The sequence below is a fragment of the Phascolarctos cinereus genome, unplaced genomic scaffold (assembly GCF_003287225.1).
Source record: "Phascolarctos cinereus isolate Bilbo 61053 unplaced genomic scaffold, phaCin_HiC Scaffold_726;HRSCAF=1367, whole genome shotgun sequence".
In the NCBI taxonomy this organism is placed as follows: Eukaryota; Metazoa; Chordata; class Mammalia; order Diprotodontia; family Phascolarctidae; genus Phascolarctos; species Phascolarctos cinereus.
This window is the reverse complement of record NW_027556098.1, coordinates 321,693,800-321,712,647: the sequence shown is the minus strand read 5'-3', so window position 1 is coordinate 321,712,647 and position 18,848 is coordinate 321,693,800. Positions and strand designations below refer to the sequence as shown.

Genomic DNA, 18,848 nt, shown 5'->3' with positions numbered 1-18,848 from the left:
GCTCTCAGGACACAAATCAGTAGAACCCCAAACTGGACATGGTAAAAGTGACTAACGGGGTTTGGACCAAGCGCTCTGTGAGCTGTGAAGAAGGGATGACCATAAGGAGTCTTCGGTATGCACTGCCCAGGAAGCCTAAGATCTGAGAAGTCCACCAGAAAGATGTTACTCAGTACAAATAAGAATGACACGGTCTGGGATATTTAGTCTGAGGATCAGGAAATCCTTTCTGACAGGGAGATTCATCTATTCTGCTGGGAATGTGTCCCTCGGAGAAACAAATTACCCAAGCCTTGGGCTCAGAGTCAGACAGTCAACACTTGCAGTAGAATGGAAAATTGGCAGCAGGAATGGAAGAAGGAAATGGTCCGGGAGGGCTCTGTCTCTGGGTGTGGTACAGATTCCCCTCGCCTCCCTCCTCCCCATCCCCAGCTTCCCTGCATCTGACAGGTGGCCCTTGGGTAGGAGAAACCTGCCAAGGGCCGCCACCTTGTGACATGGTTCATATCAGGCAGGTGCTCACAGCCCTGCTAAGGAGGCTGGGAGAGGACGGAGAAGCTGGAGAAGACCCTGGGTCAAGGCCAGGAAATGGCTCACTCAGGCAGAAAGAGCCCTGACCTGACCATGTTGCTGGGTAACCAGACTGCCTCCTCAGGCCCTGGAACATTCTGCTAAATGCCCACGGCCTTCCTCTCATTTCCACTCCAGTCATCTCTCCAGACTCCTACTTTCCCGACAAAACTCGGTAAGGTCACAAAAGGCTTCTCTTAAAAGGAGAAGGGTATGGTGGAAAGAGCTCCATATTTGGGGTCATAGGACCTGGGATAGAATCCTACTTATGCTACAGACTTCCTGTGTAGATGTTTAACACCTCTGGCTCTTTCTCATCTGTAAAATGAGGTAGTTTTTTAACATAATAAAGACAAAACTACTTAGAAAGATGTGTGATCTCTGCTCAATGCATAATCTTGGAGAACTGATTATAATCTATATAAGCTACCTCTTGACAGAAAGGTGATGGACTTCAGATGCAGAATAAGACATTTTTTGGATGTGGCCACTGTGGGACTTTGTTTTGTTTAATACTGCATATTTGTTACTAGACTTTTTTTTTTAAATTTGGAGAAGAAATAAAAGATAAATACCGGCTAATTGAAAAACAAAATTAAAAAAAAGTTAAAAAAATAAAGCAAGAGGAATGTCCTAGATGACCTCTCAAGTTTCCTCCAGCTATAAACCCGTGACCCTGTGGCCTTTCAGGCCTCTTCACCAGTTCTGATACCTTGTGAAATCTGTAAGTTATAAACTTGGGGCCAAAGGATAGTATCCATAAAGAGGGATGTGGTCACTTGCTTGCCTCATGCTCTGGTCAAACTAAATCTAGAGTATCATGTTCAGTTGTGGATACTACATTTAAGGAGATACCAGATACTGGATTTAGGAGATATTGGATTTTAGGAGATTTAGAATACTACATTTAGGTTGATAAATTGGAGAGTGTCCCTAGCTCAGTGTCTAGGGTGGTGAAGAACCTCATGTAAGCATTTGATTGAAGGAACCAAGAATGTTTAGCCTGTAGAAATTTAATTTTGCCTCATTTGGGGGGAATGAGGGAAGGCACTCATCGTAGATCTCTTTGTATATAGGCTTGTTCTTCTTGTCCCTAAAGGATATAAAAATAGGAGCAATGTTTGAGGAAGCTGGAGGAGAGTACATTTCAACTCTACTCAAGGAAAACTTCTTTGTAATTAGACTTGTCCAAAACCAGAAGTTGCCTTTGGAAGTAAGATTATTTCTTATTAAAGATCTTCAAGTAAAGGCTGGAGAGCCCTTTGTTGGGTGTTATAGCTGGGATTTCTGTTCATTTTATGGCCTAGGAGGCAACTTTGGAGATCTTGCTCAATGCTGGGCTTTGAGACTTCTCAGCTGAATGAGCCTGAGCAAGACTGTGGCCTCTGTAAACTTCAGTATGAATATAAGATGGAGAGAATCTTGTACTAACTGCTTATACAAATTCACAGGGTGTCAGGAGGAGAGCTCCTCACAAACCATCATTGTTCACTCTATCTGCTAAGCATTTGACTTGGTGAAACCTGTTGCCACAGTTTGCTTTTATTAAAAAAAAAAGTTATATTTTGTTTTTACATCGCCATTTCTGAATATATCTCTTTACTACTTATCTTTGTAAAAGAGAATAAAAAAAGAAAAGATCATTTAGCATGACTTAAAAATGTCTCAACAAAGTCAAACATTAAATGCAACGTTCTACACCCACAGTCTCCCACTCCTGCAAAGAATGAGGGGGAGGGCACATTTTCTCAACTCATCTTCAGAGTCAAGCTTGGTCACTGTAATTATACAATATTCCATTGCTTTTGTTGTCACTGTTTCCATTTACGCTATTGTATCCATTGCTTATGTTGCTTTCCTGGTTCTTCCTACTTCACTCTGTATCAGTTCATATTAATCATCTCAGCTTCTCCAAATTCTTTATATTCACTGATTCACAGTAATATTCCATTACACTTATATAACACAATTGTTCAGCTTTTCTCCAGTTGATGGGCATCTGCTTTGTTTATAGTTCTTTGCTATCACAGAAAACACTACTATAAATATGTTGATATCTATGAGATCTTTCTGTCTTTGACCTTCATGGAATATATACTTAGCAGTGAGGTCCTTAAGTCAAAGGTTATGGGCATTTAATCTACTTTTTTGTGTGGCAAAATTGCAAAATGCTTTCCAGAATGGTTGGACTGGTCCATGGTTCTATTAGCAGCTGGAGTTTCTTTGTGACCTTTCCATCTCTCTCTGGATAGATGCATAGTAATGTGTCTGTGTGTCATACTATAAGTAACATGAAGGCAGAAACTAAATTATCATCTAAACGTTGTACTGTGTCAGCTCTTAACACAGAGCTTTACACACAGTAGGTATCCATCAATGTATCCATCAATAACCCTTGCTGAACAAATCAGTCATTTTAATGCAGAAAAAAAGTACAGAGGTCATTCTTAGGAAAACAGCTGCTACCTAGTTTCCTTTATAGGGACAGAAAATGAATGGTTTTCATTTTAGCTAAGTGAGAGTCACATCACCTTGGAAGGATGAGATACCACCAGAATCATCAGAACTCACATTTATATGGCACTTATGATTAGATGATACTTAACCTACACTCTCACTTTTGTGAGGTAGAAAGAACTCTGGAATCAGACCTGGAGCATCTGAACTTGAATCCTGGCTCTTTGCTACCTCTGTGACCTTGGGCAAATGACCTCTCTGAGCCTCAGTCCCTTCATGTGTAAAACAAAAGGGTTGGAGCAGATGACCTCTAAGTTCCCTTCTGGCTCTAGACCAGATTTATGTACCTATGCTCTTCAGACACCTTGTGGGACAGCTAGGTGGCTCAGTGGATAGAGGACCTGGCCTGGAGTCAAGAAGACCTGAACTCAAATCTAGCCTCAGACACTTGCTAGCTGTGTGACCCTAGGCAAGTCACTTAACCTTGATTGCCTCCAAAAAAAACCCAAAAAAACTTGTGAGGTAGTCTAGGCTAGTAGTATAGTTCCCGTTTTACAGATGGAGAAACTCAGGCTCCAAGAAATGGAAAATGTTGCCCAAGGTCAAATAGCTAGTAAGGGAAGGTACTGAGATATAAATGCAACTCTCCTAGCTCATTGTCCATGGCTCTTAACCGGAGGATGTGATTGCTGAAAGACTGTCAGTTTGATTTTTCTTAAGCAGAGCTCTGACCATGTCACACACACACACACACACACACACCCTCCCCCTCATCCACCTATTCAGTCAGCTCTAATGGTTCCCCATTACCTCCAGGATCAAATATAAATCTCCAGTTTGGCTTTGAAAGCCTTTCATATCCTGTCCCTTTTCTTCTTACACCTTCACTTTACCGTTTTATGACACTCGACTCCTTCGTGTTCCTTGGATAAAAATCTCCATCTCCTAAATCTGGGCATTTTCAGTCTGTTCCTCATGCCTAGAATGCTCCCCCTTCCTCTTCTCTACCTTCAGCTTCTTGTCAAGTCTCAGCTACCTTTTGTGAGATGCTTTTCCCAGTCCTTCTTAACCTTAGTGCCTTCTCTCTGAGATTATCTATAATTTATCATATGTCTGTATGTATATATAATAGAATATTATATCTGTTTATCTTGTTTGTACATAGTTGTCTGTTTGATGTCTGTGAGCTCTTTGAGAACAAGAAGTATTTTTGTAACCTTGCTTTGTATCCTCAGCTATTAGCACACTGCCTGACATACAAAGGCACTTAATAAATGCTTGTTGACTTACCCATGATATCTGAAAGATTATAACAAATGGAAGAGGTACTCCAGGACTAGGGAAGGGCAAAAGGTAAGGAATACCTTAAAAAAGGAAGACAATAAAGTCTACAGACTACATGCCAATGAACTTGACTTGGATTCCTAACAAAATTCTGGAATATAATAGTGAAGAGATGGTTAGTGAACATCAAGAAAAGGAAGGAGACCTAGCACTGCTTCAGAAAGAACAAGCCATGCCAGACTAACCTTCTTGTTTTTTTTTTTTGGACAAGGTTACTAAATTGGTAGATCAGAGGAATCTGTAGGTTCTATATTGACCTAGATTTTAGCAAAGTTTTTAACAAAATCTCTTGCTACTTTTCTGGAAAAGTATCTGGAGAGATATGGGCTGGAAGATAATTTAATTAGATAGATTTGGGACAGGATGAATGCCTGGGCTCAAAGAATTATTAATGGTGTGATGTCCTATTAGGAGATCCCCAGTGGAGTGCCCTAGGGACCAGTACTTGACTCATTCTCATTTAATATAGATGACGCACTTATCATATCTGTGGGTGACACAAAGCTGAAGGGAATGGCTAACACATCTGGATGGCAGAGTCAGGACCCAGATAGATCTTGACAGGCTAGAAGAGAGATGACAAACTCACAACCTACATAGTGCAAGTGGCTGGAAAATTCCCAGAATGTGGCTGAACCAGATTAAAATGTCAATGGAAAATGTTTAACAAAATAAACAAAAATGCAGTACAGCATAGATGATGTTAACTTGTGATTTTCTGAGTCAGCATCCAGCCTATAGGAATCCATTTCTATTTGAAGTGACATGCCCCTGATAGAACACTGAAATGGATCTCTTATGATGAAATTTAGTTGAGATAAATGTAAAGTCATACTCTTGCATTCATGAAGTTGACTTCACAAGTACCATGAGATGGATTAGATACCAGTCTAACCAACGGGTTAGACACATTTGATACCAATTTATCTGAAAAAGATCTGGAGCTTTTAATGCACTGCTAGCTCAGTATGAGTCAGTGGTATGATAGAGCTGTTGAACAAGCTCATGTCATCTTGAGCTTTATTCAGAGAGTCATAGCTTCTAGGAATAAGCATTAGTGCTCAGACCACAGCTGAAGCATTGTGCTCAGTTCTGGACATGAGAGCTTAGGGAGAACATTGATATTCCAGAGAGTATCCAGAAGAGGGCAGCCAGAATGTTAAAAAAAATGCCTTGAGTCCATGCTATGTGATAATAACAACAATAATCACGATGATGGTGGTGGTGGTGGTGATGATGTGTTGTGGAGTCAGGTTAGTCACGTTCAACTGTTCATGACCCATTTGGGGGTTTTCTTGGCAAAGATACTGGAGCAAAAGATACATTTCCTTCTCCAGCCCATTTTACAAATGAGGAATTAAGGCAAACAGGGTTAAGTGACTTTCCCAGGTTCACACAACTAGTAAGTGTCTAAGGCTGGATTTGAACTCATGTCTTCCTGACTCCAGGTCCAGCTCTCATCCCCTGGGCCAAACTAGCTGCCTTATATGATTCTATATGAAAATCGATTGAAAGAACTAGGGAATGGGAAATGTTTAGTCTGAAGAAGAGAAGATTCAGGGGAAGCATGGTTGTTTTCTCCAAGTATCTGAAAGTCCATCTCATGGAAGAGAGATTAAGTTATTTGGCTTGACTCCAGAGGGCACTGGGTGTAAAGGGAAGGTGGAAGGGAGATTGGAAAAGGACAAATATAAGCTTGACATAAGGAGCAACTTCCCGACAATTAAAAGTGTCTGACAGCAGAATGGGCTGCCTTGGTGGGTGGTGAGTTCCCTCTCATTAAAGATTTTCAGGCAGGGAATGGATGACCACTTGCTGGATATGTTACAGTAGAGGGTGGGAGAAGATCATTCTTCCTCATCTTTTAACCAGGTTTCCAACATGAGCAGCTTAAGTGCATTGAACTTCAGCAGGTATAGGATTCCAGAAGAAAAGTAGACTATTGGTGGTCAGTCTTTTTCTGGAGAGGCAGAAGCCTAGACAAAAGACACCTAGAAACGACTTTTCTACTTCAGTGGGGTTCTGTTGACTTTGTAACTACCATCTGTGGTGTGGAGACAAGTAATCAGGAGACCTATATTACCGGTGTGATCTTTGGAATTCAGCTGATCTCTCTGTTTCCCTTTCTTTAAATTAAAGAGGTAGATGAAATGATCTCTAAGATCACTTGCAGTTCTGAAAATTCTGTGATTAGCATGACTCAGTAGCACTTGCCCAAATGAATGTCTGAATGCCTGAGCTAGCTGGCCCATGATTGCAATGCATCCTCTGGGTTCTCTTTGATAAGGGCTAGGCAGGTAGTTTCCATTTTTGTCCCAGTATAGGAGTACTTTTTAGTGCAGCAGACAGGCAACAATTTTGCTGGGATGTGTTCTTTGCATTTTTCTCCTCTCTATGCCTCAGTTTCCTTTTATATAAAATGAGAGGATTTGGACTAGATGATCTGTAAGGGCCCTACAGACCCTAAAAGTATAATCCTGTGATCCTATTACTGAATCCCAGTCTTATTATTTGGGTTCTTGTCCACAGTAGATTGCAAGGTTCCTGCGAATACAGTCTGTTTTGTGTCCGCGTATCTCTAGAGCCTTATTTGTAAAATGCACTTAATAAAAGTTTATTGGATTGGATTTTATTCTTCCCTCTCAATATAACATGTATCTTTCTTTTTGCTCTTGCTGTGTCCTGTTTTGGGGGATAGCTGTTGTTTACACCCAAAGCAGTTGGTGTTACAGTGGATAGACAGCTGAGTCTGGAATCAGGAAGAACATGGGTTCAGATCTGGCCTCATACACTTATTAGCTGTGTGACTCTAGGAATGTCACTTAACTTCTCTTTGCCTCAGTTTCCTTAACTGTAAAATGAGGATAATATATTAGCGCCTACATAGTAGGATTATTGTGAGGATCAAATGAGATAATATTTGTAAAGCACTTAGCACGCCATCTGACACATAGTAAGCATTATATAAATGCTTACTCCCTTCCTAATTACTATTAAAGCCATTTTCTGGTGCCTCATTGTGGCATGAAGAGATGACCCTGGGTTCTCAAGGGCTGTGCAGAACACAAGGGCTGACAGGTCTTCTCAAGTTGGAAAGGCTTTGAGGATAGACCTAATGGTGCACTGAGTACTTGCTGTCTGAGGACCAACTTGGTTAGGTGGGGAGGGGCTCCTCTGCAAAAGTATGGCCACCAGGAGTTGGTTTTTCCAATTACAGTAATGCAGGAAGCTCACCTAATAAGGTGTGGAACATCTATGATCTCTGCTGGTGGATATAGTCTCCACAGTGGTGAGATAATGGGTCCTTATAGGATGACAACTTGGGTGACATTGGACAAATCTCTTAACCTCTCTTGGTTTAAGTTTCCCTGTCTGTAAAATAAAGGCATTTGGTCAGATAGATCAGAATGATCTCTCTATTGCTATATGCCCGACACTAGAGATATTCATAGAAAATTAAAACAATCCCTGTTCTCAAAGTGTCCACATTCTTCTTGGGGGAGACAGCACATTCAGGAGGGCTCAACTTCATGGCAGATGGAAAAACCCAGTGGATCTTAAAGCGTAGCAAGCAAAGCACCAGAACAGGTGGTGAGTCCCCCGTGGACTTCCAGGAGCACTGACAAGGCAGCTTGTCTTTGACCAGTGACTGCTGGGAAGAAGGCTGAAGGGTCAGAGAGGAGTGGGCAGCTGAGTTACTCTGTTACTGGGTTTCAGAAGTGGAGACGGCAGTGTGTGTCAGCGTCCAGCTGAGAGTGGATGTCCAGTACCTAGTGAAAACTGATAATGAAAACTTGGCAAGGAAGGTCCACAACTCCCCATAGAAATGACTTCAAGAATTCCTTTTAGCTTTCAGTCTATAATCTCATGACATGGTTTTTGAAAGGATCATGTGTTTATTGTATAATATTGTATATTTGTTTATGTCTAATATCCCCTTTACTAAATATAATCCTCATCAGAATAGGGCCCATGTCACAATGATCATCATGTCACTCCTAACAATATCAGAGATGTCCCAAAGTGGAATGAGCTCCCCTAGGAAATGGTGGGCTCCTCCTCCTTGAAGGTCTGCCAGTAGAATTTAGATGACCACTTGTTGGAGATATTATAGTGGGGATTCCTTTCACTCAAGGGTGTGCTGGTAAAATTTAACAACTGTCTCTCTGGAGAAAATATATGTAAACCTATAAGGATACATTTGAAAGTTTAAACTATATTCTTAACCTTTTCTTCATCACTTTCTTAAATCTGAACAATCAACAAAACAAACTCTGACTTGTAGTATTTGCTGATTTCCAAGCTGTAAATGCTCACACTAAAAATTTAATAATTGATTTTTGCCAGCACCCTTGCTTTCATGTATGGATTGGGCTATATGGCTATTGACATATCTTCTAACTCTGAAATTTTGCAATTCTCCTTGTGCTTACAGTCAGAGACAGCCTATTATTTAGAAGAGTTTAGTATCTGTCCTCTTATGCATAAAATTCATCCGAAGGCGTAAGTTTCCATCTTTTTTTCCAAAGGAGTTAGGGGCCTGTTCTGCCTCTCCACATCCAGCATGTCCTCCTAGGACACTAGGGATGGTCCATTGGATTCTCCCGGCATTGCAAGACTTAGCTTCCTAACACAAGACATGGCATCCTAGGCGTAAGTACATGAAAGCCACAGCTGGAAACTATTAAACACACCCCCACATTGTGTGTCATGTGCCAGGGACGGGCCATCCCAGCTGCAGTTTAGGTTCACAGAGTCTCCCAAGCTGGCTTTCTCATGTTTGGGGTTGATAAAGCCCCAAATGTGTCTCATGCCCTCTGGGCAATTTTTATGTTCCCTTCGTTTGTAAAAAACCATGTGAAATCGATGGGAAATCTAACCCATATGGGCTTGATGCATCTGTGCTTAAATCATCTAAACACTGCTTTTTCAGGTTCTGTCCAAAGCCGCTAGAGGATTTTTTAAAATACATTTTAAAAACTCTTTCCTCTTCTAAAACCAGGAAGTCACGTTTTGCCAGCAGTGAACTAACTCCACAGTCCCTTACAGCGCTGGTTCAGGGTTCTTAGGTTTGGAATTTGGAATGGACTTTTGTCTCAGAAATACAAGATTATAGATTTAGAGTTTTTAGATGGGACCTCAGAAACCATTTCTAAATGCCTCATGTTACAAAGGAGGAAACTGTGACCAGAGAAGGGAAGTTACCTACTCAAGGCCACATAGGTGGTAAATACCATCCTTCCCACTTACTAACATTGTGATTTTGGTGGGAGCAAACATTTAGAGCAATCCTCCTTACCACATAGTTTTGTTAGAGGTTCTCAGTTTCATTAACTATTTAAAATCATGCAGGTTTCCTGGTAGAATGAGTAAGTGAAGGACTTGAAGGCAGAAGACTTGGGTTTGAGTCTTGGCACTGATATATATTAACTACTCCATCACAGGCAAGACAAGAGACTCTGTTTCCTCATTCTACTCCCATTGGGAACACCAGGTTGGAAAGGATAGCTAAGATGTAGAATGGCAGATGCATCATCCCCAAAGATCCTGACAGGTTGGGATTATAGGGCAGATTTAACAAGGTAAATTTTAGTAAGGCTAGAGCAGTAAACAAATCCTTGCATTTGGATTTAAAAATACAGCTGGACAAACACAGGATGGGAAGGGGGCAGGGGAGGGGGGAGGAGTAGCCAGGCACTTATTGTGGAGAGAGGAGTTTAATTACAAGCTCATTCTGCATCAACAGAGTGACGTGGTAGCCAAAAAAGCTAATGCTAGTCTTGGCTCCATCAAGTCATAGCATTCAAAACAAAGAAGATTAAAGTCTTGCTCTGCTCTGCCTGGACAGACCACATTTGTCCAATTCTAGAGCCACATTTTAGAAAGAATATTAACAAACCAGAGATGGTTCAGAGGAGGGCAACAAGGGTGATAAGATGACTGGAAATCTTTTCTGGGTACCACATTCTAAGAAGGAGTGTCCAGAGGATGGCAACCAGAATGGTGAAGAGCCTCAAATCCATGCCGCATGAGAAATTAGAAATGTTGAAGGAACCGAGAATGTTGAGCCTGATGAAGAGAACATCTGGGGAGGGCATGCTAGCCACTTCAAGTTTAGGAAAGGCCAATATATGTAAGAGAAATCAGATTTTATCTGCTTGACCCGAGAAGACAGAATTAGAAGCAATGGGTGGAAGAAGTTACAAAACCGTAGATTTACACTTGGTGTGAGCGGAAACATTCTAGCAATTAGAGCTTTCCAAAATGAATGGACCCAACATATTAGAAATCTTTAGGCTAAGGCTGGATGACCACTTATTGGGCATTCTGTAAACTGAGTTGGTGTTCAGGTACAGATCGAGGTAAATGACCCACTAAAATCTTTTCCAATTCCAATGTTTTTTTAATTCTGTGATTTGGGGAGTATGCCCAGGTCAACCTACAGAGGTTTGGGGTTAGAAAAGGTCAGGAGGTAAACAAGAAGTGAAAATTATATTCCCCAATATAAAGGTTGGGTATCTCTGCCTTGATCAAACAAAAGACATTTTAATACCTAGTATGTGCAAGATGTGGCAGAGATGCACATATATAAGATGACCCTTGCCCTTCAGTTAGAGGGACAAGGCATTAATATGTTGTCGTTGAGTCATTTTAGTAGATGAAGATGAGTCTTCCTGATTCTAAGCTCAGTGCTCTATCCACTGCACTACCTAAATATATGGAATCATGAATGATGAAACTAGAGAGAACCTTACAATACACAATATCAGCATCACAATGACCTTGGAACATAGATTGTCAGAGCTGGAAAGAACATTGAAATACAGGACACTGGATCCAGAATAGGTCTTAGAAAATGTTTCAAAGGGGGTATATCTTTCCATCGTAATTCAATTAAATTATACCATTTATAAATACATTAATTAATTAATTAATTAATGAAGTTTACAGGATGCCCAATAAGTGGTCATCCAGCCTTTGCCTAAAGATTTCTAATACGATGGTCCACTTCATTTTGGAAATAAATTATACCATTTATTGAAGTGTACTATGGGCAGAGTACCTATTAAGTTATGCATGGCTCAGTGACAGTAGTGCAGGGTTCCATGACATTACAAGTAGGGTCTTGATATTACTCATCAATAGTATTATTGCACACTCCAAGACCAGCACTCAATCCACTATCCCATTCTACAAAGGAGAAGAAGATAAACATTATATGCACAGAGGGGCAGCTAGGTGTCCCAGTGGATAGAGCGCCACCCCTCAAGTCAGGAGGACCGGAGTTCAAATATGACCTCAGACGCTTACTATTTGTGTGACCCCGAGCAAGTCACCTCACCCTGATTGCCCCAGTTTCCTAATCTGTAAAATGAGCTAGAGAGAAAAATGGCAACCACTCTAGTATTTTTGCTAAGACAACCCCAAATGGAATCACGAAGAGGAGGACACAACTGAAACAACACAACAATGACAACAGATACACAAGGAGAAACACTGGAAGGTGCTAGGTGAGGGGAAGGGGACTGAGCTATGGAAACCACAGAATCATAGAATATTACAGCTGGAAGGCATGTTAAAAGGGGAAAGGAAGAGAATAAGCATTTATTAAGTGCCCACTGTGTGCCAGGAACTATGCTATGCGCTTCGCTGATATAATCTCATTCGATCCTAGATTTAATCTATCCATTCCTCATTTTACCCATGAGGAAACTGAGGTTTAGTGAGGGGAAGTCAGTGTAACAACTAGAATTAGTCCCTATGTTTCTTAACTCTCCTACAGGGTCACAGTTAGGAGATAATTTAGAGATCATTTGGTCCATGCCCTAGGTTTTATAAAGAGGGGAACTGAGCCCTAGAAAGAGACAGTGATTTTTTTCCTGTAGTCCCAAAACCAGTTAAGCAGCATGAAGGGCCAGGATAGAATTCAAGTTTCCTGCCTCCCAGGCCAGAATGATTTCTACCATTCCAGAGCTGTTTCTTCAACAAATTGGTCTTTTTCAAAGTGCCAGTAGAATCCTATTTTCTGAATAGTTTGGGTTTCAGGACAAAAACAAATGTTCTTTCTCTCCTAGCTTTGTATGGAATTCCCCCACCGGGAACTTCACCTCCTCTGGCTTCGGGTAGATTTCATCACCAAGGGCTCTTTCTATGCCAACTCATCGTCCTCGATGATTGCCTTCTTCTTTGTGCTCCTCACCTAAGTAAGGGCAAAACAATCTCTGAAAAGCTGAATTCCTAATTAGACTTGCATTTCCTTAAAAACTTTTAAACTGCCATGCATAAATATGTCACAAGCCAGAAGAAGCTGGATAAATTTGCTCACATGATGAGAATTGTTTATGATCACATTATTTATGGAAAGGGGGTATTTAGTATAAACTGCTAACAGCACATGGCCATTTCAATCCAAGCAGATTCTTTTCTTTTCCTTTTTTTTTTCCCTTTGCCTTCCTTCATGGTTGGCTTTTGTCATTTCACTTTAAATACTGATTCTTTTTTTTCTTCACTAGAATTAGAGATAGAGATCTATTTGGTAGTAGGAATAGGACTGAACCATAAAACTGGTGTGCCTAGTAGAGGCTCCGCCATTAACTAGTATGATCTTGTACCATGTTGGACCCAGAAAGGACTTCTGACATCATCCATTCCTAACCCTTGCCACTCCTCTGAAAGCATGAACCACACCAACAGCATCACTGAGGAGTATGTCATCCAGCCATCACTTGAAGGCCTCCAATGATGGACAACTCATTTTCTCTTTCTGTGCTTCGGTTCCTTCCTCAGAAAACCGGTGCATTGGATTGGATGTTGCCTAAAGTCTCTTCCAACTCTGACATTTGATGATCTGAGGACCTTTCCAGCTCCAACATTCTACGTTCTGTGGTTTTACATTTTGTTCTGAGGTCCCACCTAGCTCTAATATGTATGTTTTCACATTCTATATTTTGAGGGCTTTCCTGGTCTAACATTCTATGTTCTGAGGTCCTTCTCAGTTTTAGCATTCCTTATTTTGTTCAAACATGGTATTCTAAGGACCCATTTAACTGTACCCATGTTACATTCTGTATCCCAACATTCTTAGTCATTTCTGAAGTCACTTCTAGTTCTAACATTCATTATTCTGTGTCCTAAGATTCTCCTCTTCCCACTCTAACATCCTATGTTCCATGTTCAACCATTCTGTTCCAAGGTCCCATCTAGTCTAACAGGCGCTGTCCTATATTTTCATAGTCTGTGTTTGGAGGCCCTTTCCAAATCTAATGTTTATTTTTGCTGTTCTAATTCTCTATGTTCTAAGGTCTCTTCCAATCTAACCTTCTATGTTCTGTGTTCTCTGAGCATACAATGCCCTTTTCCAACTCCAATATTCTATGTTCTATGTGTCAGCATGTCCGGAGGTCTTTTCCTGCTCTAACTGGCTACATTCTCAGATCCCTTCTAGCTCCAGTATTCTATGTTGTATGTTTAATATGATGAGGCCCTTCCTGCTCTGATAGCTTATGTTTTCAAATCCTCTCCAGTTCTAACATTCATTATTCTGTTTTCTAACATTTTATGTCCTGATCCCCCTCCTTGCAGTTCCATGGTTCTATTCACAAGACCTCATTCATAATCTTTCACATCTGCATCCAGCTTTATAGTCTGTAAAATTCATTATTTTCCATTCTTTTCCTAAAAGGACTTACATAAACTAACTGCAAGGGACCTTAAAGATTATCTAGTCCAATCTTCTCATTTCACAGAAGAGTATGAGTGAAATGACCTACCTAAGGTCACACAGTAAGTTAGAGAAAGAGCTAAAATCCACCACTTTTTTGCTTCCAAATCTGATGCTTATCCCACTAAACCATGCCCTCTTTTTCTGATAATCCCCTATGATGCCCCCAAGTCTTTTTTGCATTTTCTCCTCTCTAGTAAACTTTGGGCCTCCTCACCAAGCAATCTGAACCCAAGTGATGTCTCACAAGTCTGCATGTCCCCTTTCTTCTGGAGTTTTGCAGCTGTAAGTTTAAAAGGAAAAATAACATGAAGTTTAGGGGAAAAAATACTGGATGAAACTTCAGGAAATATTATATGACTTTGAAAACAGCTATTAAAAGATGACTTTCTTAATTAATTCTCAGAACAAGACCTAGACTTCCGGTTGAACTAGCCATATTGTGACTGTCAGTTGTTCAAGGTCTACCATAAATTTCAGTCCCTGCTTATTCATATTTATGAGTAATTCATCATTAATCCAGCTAGCTCTCTACCCTTTTCCAGACTCCTATACTGGGGAATTTAATGGAAAAGACCCAAAATATAGGGAAGCATCCTATGGTAGAAAGAGCATGCTGCCTCAGGAATCTGAAGACCTGAGTTTGAGTGCAGACTCCATGATCTTGGTAAGTCCACTCAATGCCTCAGAGCCTCATTTTCCTTATCTCTAAGATCAAGGTAATAAGATCACTAGAATTCAAGTCACTGGACCTGGCTTCAAATTCTGCCTTTGCTACTTATTATCAGTGCAAACTTGGATAAGTTTCTTAATGCCTCTAGGCCTCAGGTCCCTCATCTTTGATATGACTGAAGTTGAAATAATCCTTCCAATTCTTTATCTTACACTCCCACACTTTTTACATAATTTACCTCACAGGATTATTGTGAAGAAAGTACTTTGGAAATTACCAGGTCTTACAGAAATGTGAGCTACTATCATTACAAGCAAATTCCAATTCATTTTTAAAAGTCAACTCAACATTTAGTGCCTTATCAAGAAGAATTTTGTGTTCCCTGGAAATTTTCATAGAACCTGGGAAATTATTATTCCTTTCTCCTTTCCTTCCTTCCTTTATTCCTTCTTTCTTTCCTTTCTCCCTCCCTCCCTTCCTTTACTTTCTTTTGGAACTTTGATTTCATCAGTGTGAGGAGCTCCCAGTGTGAAGAGTTCCTCTACTGGTGCAAATCAGGAACTGGTCTGTAACTTACAGCCTTAAAGAGTTACCTATAGAGGAGAGATAAAGTGACTTGCCTGTGATCACATAGTTAGTATGTTATCAGAGGCAGAACCTGAACCCACTTCTTCCTGACTCTAGGAGTGAGACTCAATTCACTACATCACAATGCTTCTCCAGCTATTATCACTACTAATATTATTATTAATCAACCAATAAACATTTATTAAATACTTAACTATGTTCCAGTCACTGTGCTAAGTGCTGGGGATATAAAAAGATAATTCCTGCCCATAAGGAGCTTACAATCATCATCATCATCATTATCATTACCTACCTTACAGGGCTCCTGCGAATAGAGCATTTCATAAATCGTAAGGAGTTCTGAAAATGTGAGAAATGGATAGTAGACAATATGTGTGTGTGTATATATGTTGTTGTTCAGCCAATCTTCATGACCCATGGGCCATAGCAAGCCAATACTGGTCATAGGATGTTCTTGGAAAACCACTGGAGTGGTTTGCCATTTCCTTTTCCAGTGGATTAAGGTAAACAGAGGTTAAATGACTTACCTAGGGTCACACAGCTAGTAAGTGTCTGAGGCCAGATTTGAATTCAGGTCTTCCTGACTCCAGGCCTAGCACTCTATCTATTGAACCACCTAGCTGCCTCTATATTTATGTTTGGATTTCCTTACAGGTGATGAGGGTCACCATGTCTTTACACAAGTCCTCAGTGGCTAGGGTGAACTCCCTCCTTACCTCCACCTCTTAGAATCTCTAATTTTATTCAAGATTCAGAACAAACCATCTCCTACATGAGAACTTTCCTCATTCTCTTCGGGTGCTAGAACCCCTCCCCTAACATTGCCCTGTGTTTATTTTATATAAATGACTTATATGTATACATGCTTCTTCATTGCAAGGACTATTTCATTATTGCCTTTGTAGCTCTAAGACAGAGCACACAGCACCAAGCCATAGTAGGCAACTAATATGCTTGGAAATCGATTAATATGTAGGTGTGTATATTCACATATGTATGTGTTTATATGTGTAAACATTTACATCTACATATGATCCAAAGAGATGAGCATGTCTTCTTCATCTCTGTGGCCTGACAGAATTCACAACACAGGAGCATAGTTTATGTGTGTATATGTATGTGTGTTTAAATAGCTACTTTTCCCAGGCATTTGAGAGAAGAGGTCTTAGTTAATGTGAAGGGGGCATGCAGTCAGGATGGAAGAATTCTTAGAGCCCCAGGAGGTGGGAGGAGTGAGACTGAAATATGGTGTGAGCAATTTACTACAGGTTGGTTTCTGGAGAGCATTTCCCAATATAAGTCATAGAGACAAATAGCTTGAGTCTATTCTGAAAATACCCACTGTCAACTCAAGTTGACTTAGTGAGAGTTGCCTGAGTGGCTAAGTTTGGCCCATAGGATTTAACAGATGGGAAAAGGCTTACTTATATTAAGGGAGCCTGAAGAGGCTGCATTTAGCCAATTCTTTCCTTATTCTTTCCTCCTCCTCCCCCCAAACTTAAGCTGTCAAGGACCCATTATATAGTTGGGGTTTTGTATATTGTTTTTATAGACCTTGTGAACTACCAGAGACCTTAAAGATCCATTATACAGTTGTAGTTTTGTATACAGTTCTTATAGATTGAGTTGGAAGAGACCTTAGACCACAGAATGTCCAAGGTAGAAGGAACCATAGTTCAAAGGGTATACAAAAAAAAAAAAAGAATTTTTAAGCTTGAAATTACTTTTAGCACTCGGAATATTAGAATTAAGAATTTTAGAGGTAGAACGGACCTTTAAATGTTGAACGTCAGGAATTAAAGCAGGAGTGCTTAAAGTGGGCCCAGGGATGGATTTCAGGGGTCCAAAAGAGGGGAAATCTATTTTCACTAATCTAATTGAAATTTAGCATCTCTTTCAATTATTAATGTAGGCAATAAACTACATTAGTATTAGCAGTGCTTGTGATTTTGTTACCATAAGAAACTATATTTTCATATCTCATTACAAGTAAAAATCAATTGGATGTTCCTTATCAAAGAGTCAACCCACTGTTTAATATTCTTATATTATGGAGAGTGGGAGTCTCAGTGGATAGAGTACTGGAATTGGAATCAGGAAATTCAAATCTAACATCAGACACTTATTAGGTGTGTAATCTTGGGCAAGACACTTTATTTCTCTAGGACTCGATTCCTTCTATGTAAAATAAGGATAATAATAACTTCCCAGGGTTGGTATGGGAATCAAATGGAATATTTTTTGTAAAGTACCTTTTAAATGCTAGAAACATGCTAGATACTATTATAATTGTTGTAGGGCATATAGCTGGCACAGTGGGTAGAGCACTGGATTTGGAATTAAGACTCATCTTCCCGAGTTCAAATCTGGCCTGATATTTACTAGCTTTGTGACCCTAGGCAAGTCACTTCACCCTGTTTGCCTCAGTTTCCTCATCTGTAAAATGAGCTGAAAAAGGAAATGGCAAACCACTCCAGTGTCTTTGCCAAGAAAACCCTAAATGGAGTCACAAAGAGTCAGATATGATTAATACTATGTTATTATTATTCAAGCTAGGCAATAACAGCCTTCACACTATGTCTTTAAAAAATAAAATGTTGATGTTAACTTGCCTGTTTTAAATGTATTGTTCTTTTATTTAATTTGTTAATAAAAAACCATACTATTGCCACTTTTTTTATATTTTGATAACCCTATTTCAATATAATTGGTTTGCAGTCACATGCAATTTTTGTGTTTAAAAACAATAATAAAAATATTTCGCATTTTTATAGTGATACAAGTTTGCAAAGTGCTTTTAAAAAAATATTATACTGAGAAGGGATCCATAGACATTACCAGACTGCCAAGGGATGTGTGACACAAAAAAAAGTTTAAGAATGCCTGGATTAAAGGAATGCTGAAATAGAGCTAGAAACATCCAAACTGATACCTTTGTTTTACCAGCACTGAAGCTTGGAACTAATACTAAGGTTTCCTGAGTCTCTGACTAGTACACGTTCCATTGCACCATACTGCTTCCAGAATACTATATTCTTGTTACCATTAAATAATTGAGGCAGTGTGATACTGAGGAACGAATGCCATATCTAGAGTCAGAGGAGCTGGTTGTCAATCTGAGCTCCGCCAACCTTCCTACCTCGTATGGCCTTGAGCCAGTCACTTAACCTCTGAGTTTTTGTTTTCTTGTTTGTAGAATTAGTGAGTTGGACTAAGTCACCTCCAAAGGCCTTCCTACCTCTAAAGCTAGGATCCTAAGTCTGGTTATTGTTAATAATAATTATTAACGATGACATTATTGTGATTGTTGTCTTCAATTATCGAAAGGACTAGCATGTAAAAAGGAGAGTTAATTATACTTACTTTCTTCTTCCAGAAGTCAGAGCAGAGAGGTTAGATATAACATCCTGCAGGTTCCCCACCCCTGATGTCTTCCAAAGGAAGTAGAGACCTATTCATTTAATCTATAGAAGGGAAAACTTAGGGGGAAATGTG

At 40.0% G+C, this 18,848-nt stretch overlaps 1 protein-coding gene across 1 annotated transcript in view; it reads left to right on the top strand.

Moving 5' to 3' along the window:
- Positions 1 to 18,848, top strand: part of TENM4 (teneurin transmembrane protein 4) — a 640,191-nt gene that overhangs the window by 172,820 nt on the left and 448,523 nt on the right.